This window comes from Palaemon carinicauda, chromosome 11 (assembly GCF_036898095.1).
Source record: "Palaemon carinicauda isolate YSFRI2023 chromosome 11, ASM3689809v2, whole genome shotgun sequence".
Lineage (NCBI taxonomy): Eukaryota > Metazoa > Arthropoda > Malacostraca > Decapoda > Palaemonidae > Palaemon > Palaemon carinicauda.
Window position 1 is genome coordinate 150368551 of NC_090735.1, and position 6559 is coordinate 150375109.

Here is a 6559-nt window from a genome sequence, read left to right on the forward strand (position 1 = left end):
AGATAAAAAATCACTAAAGATAAGTGGGAAAAAGTCTAAGGATGGTAAAAAGGATAGTTTTGTTGGAAAGAGTATTTTTGAAATGCATGGGTTACGTGGATGTAGTAGAAGAATATTATGACTTAAATATGTGTAAGATTTCCTAAGCACTCGTTCCGGTTCCTATAATATTCTTATACTTGTCTAAATCGAGTTTCCCTATTCAAGCTTTATACAGGGATGTATCTTAAAAAAGATATTTCTACAAAGCTTACCCGAGTTTATTCGCTATTCTCTGAAAGGAGATGGATTTTTTTTTTTTTTAAACTTTCTTATTCAATCTGCCATCCCTCAATATGGTTATTGGCATCGTTATGGTAAATTTATGTACCCTACTGTTTGGTTTTTATTTCATTTCAAGTAACCCTATTTTAACCTATCTTCATGCACATACTGTGATATAAGCATTCCTTGTGTAATTCTAACCTTTTCTAAAACAGCATTTGCCAGTTTCTGTCTGCCTAGGGAATCATTCCCAGGCCCAAGAAACTGAGGTCCTATTGACTTATCCACTCATTCACAAGAAGATAAAAACGTTGATGGCAATTTTCTCATACCTAATCCTTTCGAATTAAGGTTTTTAGTACTTGGAATAGAAATCAACCCATATCCACCATTGACCAAAGTGACGGGGTGGTAAGTTTGTACTTGTCTATGATTTATTATAATTTTGCATATAAATACGTGATTTTATCCATTTTTATTCATAAAAGCCATGTTATATACAGCTTCTAATTTTGTATTATCTCTATCTCGGGATAAGAGACCCAAGGGGGAATCAACTTAATGGTTATAGCTTCTGCGTGGCCAAGGAATAGAACCCAGGCATGTTACTCTATTTTTATAATGAATAAACAACGTCTAAGCGGCGTCCAGAAATCGAAGAAAGCTTCTCGCTGACATATCGTCCTACAGAGAGTTTTCAGGATAACAGCAGGAATACTTTTTTTTGTTTTCATGTATCGACACGCGTTTTGGATTAATTTGTGACCCTTTTACTGGACAACATTGAGTTTTGGAACTACACTTTAATATAAAGCATATGGTGGTGAAAATTTGCTGAAAAAAAAAATTGAAAATTCGGGAAAAATTTATTAATGAAAGTTTTAGATTCTTTGAAATATGAATATGAGATCTGAAGATAATTTATTAAATAATCTCAAAAGTCTTCACACAATTTCATGAAGCTTCCGGTTCCATCCCTTAGATCCGGACTGACGTCGGTTCCTCTCTCATTCAAAACAGACTAAATGGTGATCATTATAAGCTCCGGCAGATATTTGGTATGTGATATGCATTGATCTCGGATTCAATTCCATTTGTAGAGTGTCTTTCCTTATAAAATATTTTGGTGTCGATGCTCCTTTATTTTCTTTGCAATGAAACTGCTTTTAACTCCCAGCCATGCCGTTTTTCTTCTTTCTCCGATAAAGCACAAACTTTCAAGGTTGCAGAAGAGTTGACACAGCTTTCAAAACTGACCTCATTCTTGAAACGCCGCTTAGGTCGTGAATAGATAAGCCCTCATTAAAGCTGGGTTTTATCTCAAAAATTTAAAAAGACTCAAAGATTCTCAGTTGGCTGACACTACTATGTCTGACATTGATTTTGGAATTTTCTTTGAAAATAGCATAACCAGATTTAAAGGAATGTCATAAATGGCCCAAATTTTGTGCATATTTAAAGGTCTTTTGGTGCGTATCGATATCTCCATGCACTCCGAAAATAGAGAGTGCACAGCGATAAGTGTGAATGACACCAGAACAAAATGGAGTAGGTGGGCTTTCATTACATTTAAAGCGTAAGCCAATGGGAGTTTATTTGGAAAAATAAGTTTTAAATTCTATATAGAGATAGAATTCTCCCACAACACTCATAATATGGTTTTAGTCTTTCTAAAACATAATCATATTAAGGAAAACAAAGATTTTTCCTTACTGGCTGCTTCAATTACAAAATTTTTACTATAAATTTTACCTAAAAGATTTAACTTAATTACGATAGAGGTTCAAAGGGAACCCATTGTTTATAAAATATTACTTATGAAAATTTTCTTCAACCTAAAATATCAGAGTTCTTCAGTGTTCCTTCTTCTCTCACTCCAAAAAAATGATAATGGCGAAGACAATAAAGTTTCTCATGTTGAGGGGGATAACACGAACAAAATAGCTACAAACATCCTTAAATCCTACGTAGTAAACAGCACTAGGAAGGATCATGATATAAGAGGTGGAACCTAACGCAGTCACTGCCCTCTTAGTTAGAACTCTCCTTCTCATATATAAAAGTTGAAATCTAGCCTCTTTATATCTAAGGTCGATTAGAGCAAGTAATTATGAGAAGCTACGTTCAATACACCAATTAAAATGTATTCAGATTGCATCAAAGACTACGAACTGCAAAAAAAAAAAAAAGTTATTGTTCTCTAGCATTGGGTAGTGCCATATCCTCTCTACCATGGTCTTCCACTGTCTTGAGGTTAGAGATCTTTTACTTTGGGGGACACTCGAGCACACTCTTCTATCTTGATTCTCTTTCTCCTTTTTTTTCATTTTATAGATTATATATGGAAGATCTAATTTAATGTTGTTTCTGCCCTTAAAATATTTCATTTTGATTATTTTTTTTCTTATTTTATCTATTTCCTTGTTTGTTTCCTTTGTGTTATTTTATCTATTTTATAGCCCATGGGCTTATAATATCCTGCTTTCCAAACTAAGATTGTAGCTGAGATTTTCACAGTAGTAATAATAATAATAATAATAATAATAATAATAATAATTATAATAATAATAATAATAATAATAATAATAATAATAATAATAGTTTTTCCCTGGATTTGGGGTCTTTGCTCCAGCTGCTTGCAAAAAAAGACCATCTGAAAAGGAAACCAATGACTTCTGGATTTAAGAAATGCCGGCTAAAACGATGTCTTATGGGTATTCTTCCGTATCATTTAAGGTTCCAAGGAATTGATCAATAACGCTTTAGATTTCGATCATTTAGTGTTGATGCCAAAAAAGGCTGATCCAACGACTATCTTCTATGGTACATAGAGGATTTTATCCTTTATGGGGAGAAAAAAAAGCTTGTTAATTTATGGTGTTTGAATTGTGACGGCGAAGAGTAAGGTTGTGAACTCAAAGGCAGGTTGGAAACGACTGAGTTATATTAATGTAGAACACTCTCCTTATATACAAAACCTCAAGGCAAAAGGACATAACAAGTTCACAAGACAGACAATATTACAGAGGAAAAACCAGACATGAATTTTCATGTTCGTTTTAGTGCGAGGGAAGAGCGAAGATACAAGTATAATATATACAAAAGGAATTATGTACAATTGTGTGAAACACGGTTGGTACATGGCTCCCCCCCTAAAAATGACATACTGTACATGTTAAATAGGGCGCCCTGATCTGGAGAGGCGAACTGTAGGCGGGTCATCTGGCAGAAGATGAGCAGGTTTTAGACGATCAATGGAGACCCAGTCTTCTTTGCCCCGAATGTTTAGGAGGAATGCTTTTGGACTGCGTCAGATCACAATGAAAGGGCCCGTGTAAGGGGGCGTTAGTGGTGGCTTGCTGGTGTCGTTTTGCAGGAAGACGTGCGTTGCAGAGTGCAAGTCCGTTGGTATGTGATGCTTCGCTGGGGGCTTGTAAGTCTGGCGGCACAGAGTAAATTTTCCCACGACGTGACGTATGCGCTGGAGATCGTCGGAGGAGGTTGTAGAAGGAAAAAATTCGGCAGGGACGACCAACGGGTCGCCATACACCATTTCAGCTGCCGAGACATCGAGGGCGTCTTTAGGAGTGGTCCTTAGTCCCAGGAGGACCCAGGGAAGCTGAGTAAACCAGTTGCAATCCTTGCAGCGGGACATCGAAGCTGCTTTGAGGGTGCGATGAAAACGTTCAACCATTCCATTGGCAGCGGGGTTGTAGGCCGTTGTCTTATGTAGGGTGATGCCCAGGAGATTTGCTAATGACGTCCACAATTTAGAGGTGAAAGTGGTTCCCCTGTCAGAAGTAATATGCTCAGGGATACCGAATCTTGAAATCCATCCAGAGAGTAAGGCAGATGTACATGAGGCGGACGTTGCAGTTTCCATGGGAATGGCTTCAGGCCAACGAGTGGAGCGGTCGATGACGGTAAACAGGTAACGATGTCCTTGTGATGTGGGTAGGGGGCCTAGAACGTCGACGTGAATGTGTGCGAAACGACGCTGAGGTTGAGGAAAGGTGCCCACTCCTGAATCCGTGTGTCGATGTACTTTGGAAGTTTGGCAAGAAGTACAAGCGCGGACCCAATCCTTAGCATCCTTAGAAATGCCGTGCCAAATAAACTTTGCCTTCAGCAGCTGTGCAGTAGAACGGCACGAGGGATGTGAAAGGCCGTGAATGAAATCAAACACCTGTCGGTGCATGGGAGCAGGAATCCAAGGTCGCGGTCTACCAGTACTGACGTCACAGAGGAGGGTGGTGTTGGAGTCTTTGAGGGGAAAATCTTCCCAACAGAGGGACGTGCAGGATGTCCTACTAGCTTGATACTCTAGATCCTGTCGTTGGGCTGCAGCCAGGGCGTTGTAATCCAATCCCAGTTGAACGGCAGCCAACGTGTTTCTTGACAGGGTATCGGCAACAGGATTCATTTTCATAGGGACGTATTGGAGGGTGCAATTGTATTCAGGCACGGCGGAGAGATGTCGGTGTTGACGGGCGGACCAGGCGTCAGACTGTCGAGTGAAGGCGTGCACCAGGGGCATGTGGTCTGTGCGAATGACGAAGGGCGTACCTTCTAAGAAATGGCGAAAGTGACGGACAGCCAAGTGCACTGCCAGCAATTCTCGATCGAAGGTAGAATAACCCGATTCTGCCTTGGACAGTTTTCTGCTGAAGAAGGCCAATGGGCGGGGCGAGCCTTTGACCACCTGCTCGAGTACTGCACCAATAGCGACATCGCTGGCATCGGTGGAGAGAAGGAGAGGGGCGTGTGGGATAGGAAAAGTGAGAGCCGCAGCAGTTGATAGATCCTTCTTTGCATTGCAGAAGGCTGCTTCTTGAAGGGGACCCCACTTCAGGTCCTTTGGCTTGCCCTTGAGGGAGGCATAGAGGGGAGCAAGAGTGGCGGCAATGGCTGGCAGAAAACGGTGATAATAGTTGATCATGCCCAAGAATTCCTGCAGAGCTTTGACGGTCGAGGTCACGGGGAAGTTCTGAACGGCTGCTACCTTCTCAGGGAGGGGGTGGACTCCTTCAGAAGTGATGCGGTGCCCTAAGAACGACACTTCGTTGGCGCCAAGGGTACACTTTTTGTTGCAGGCGGTCAAGCACGATGCGCAGGTGACGGAGGTGTTCCTCTTTTGAGGAGGAGAACACAAGTATGTCGTCCACATAACATACACAGAAAGGAAGGTCCCCTAAGATGCCCTCCATGAGAAGTTGAAACGTTGCCCTAGCATTACAAAGGCCAAAACAAGAGTAATTGAAGGTGTATGTACCAAACGGAGTGGTGATGGCGGTCTTGAGGATGTCTTCTGGGTTCATAGGCACCTGATAATACCCTTTCAGGAGGTCGAGCGTAGAGAAAACCTTCCCTTTGTGCAGGTGGGAGGTCACATAGGCAATGTTTGGGAGGGGGTAGTGATCCGGTTCTGTTTGCATGTTCAGGCGCCTGTAATCCCCGCACGGACGGAGGGACCCGTCTTTCTTCAGAACGATGTGTAAGGGTGACGACCATGGGCTGGAGGCCTTTTGGCAAAGGCCCATTTTCTCCATTTCGGCGAACGTCTGTTTGGCGGCTGCCAATCGTTCCGGTGTCAGACGTCTGAATTTTGCGAACACTGGGGGTCCCGTCGTCTTGATATGGTGATAAATACCGTGCTTGGCAGGAACCGTGGGCGTTTGGCGAAGTTCTGGACGGAAAATTTCCGGGTACGACGTGAGGAGGTGGGCGTAGGCATCCGTGGGTGCGCTGATGTGGAGAGCGAGGTTAGAGGGGGTGGGTTGAAGAGGTGTAGACAAGTACGAGTCTGCGTTGACCAATCGTCGGTGGGCGACATCGACCAGAAGGTGGAAATGAGAGAGGAAATCCGCACCGAGGATTGGCATTGTGACGTCAGCAACGAGAAACTTCTAATTGAATTTACCGTTTCCGAACGATAATGTGAGGTTCTCGTAACCGTAGTTGGGTATCGCAGATCCGTTGGCAGCAACTAAGCGGACGTCGGCAGATGTAGACAGACTACGTCGTGCCTTGAAGAGTTTCCTTGGCCAAAGAGAACGACAAGCACCCGTGTCTACCAAAAATCGCACGCCCGTTCCTGCATCCTGTAAAAAGAAAAGATTAGAAACATGGGAGGCCACCGCCACAAGCGATGGCCTACTTACACGTTTTTTGGCCACTGACAATCCTTGGCACATTTCTTCGCGGTTGCCCCAAATATGAAGTGGTAGTAGCAAACTGCGGCGGATGGGAGGTAGTAAGTGGCTGTAGAAGTCGTTCGATGGGGCGCGAGCGATTG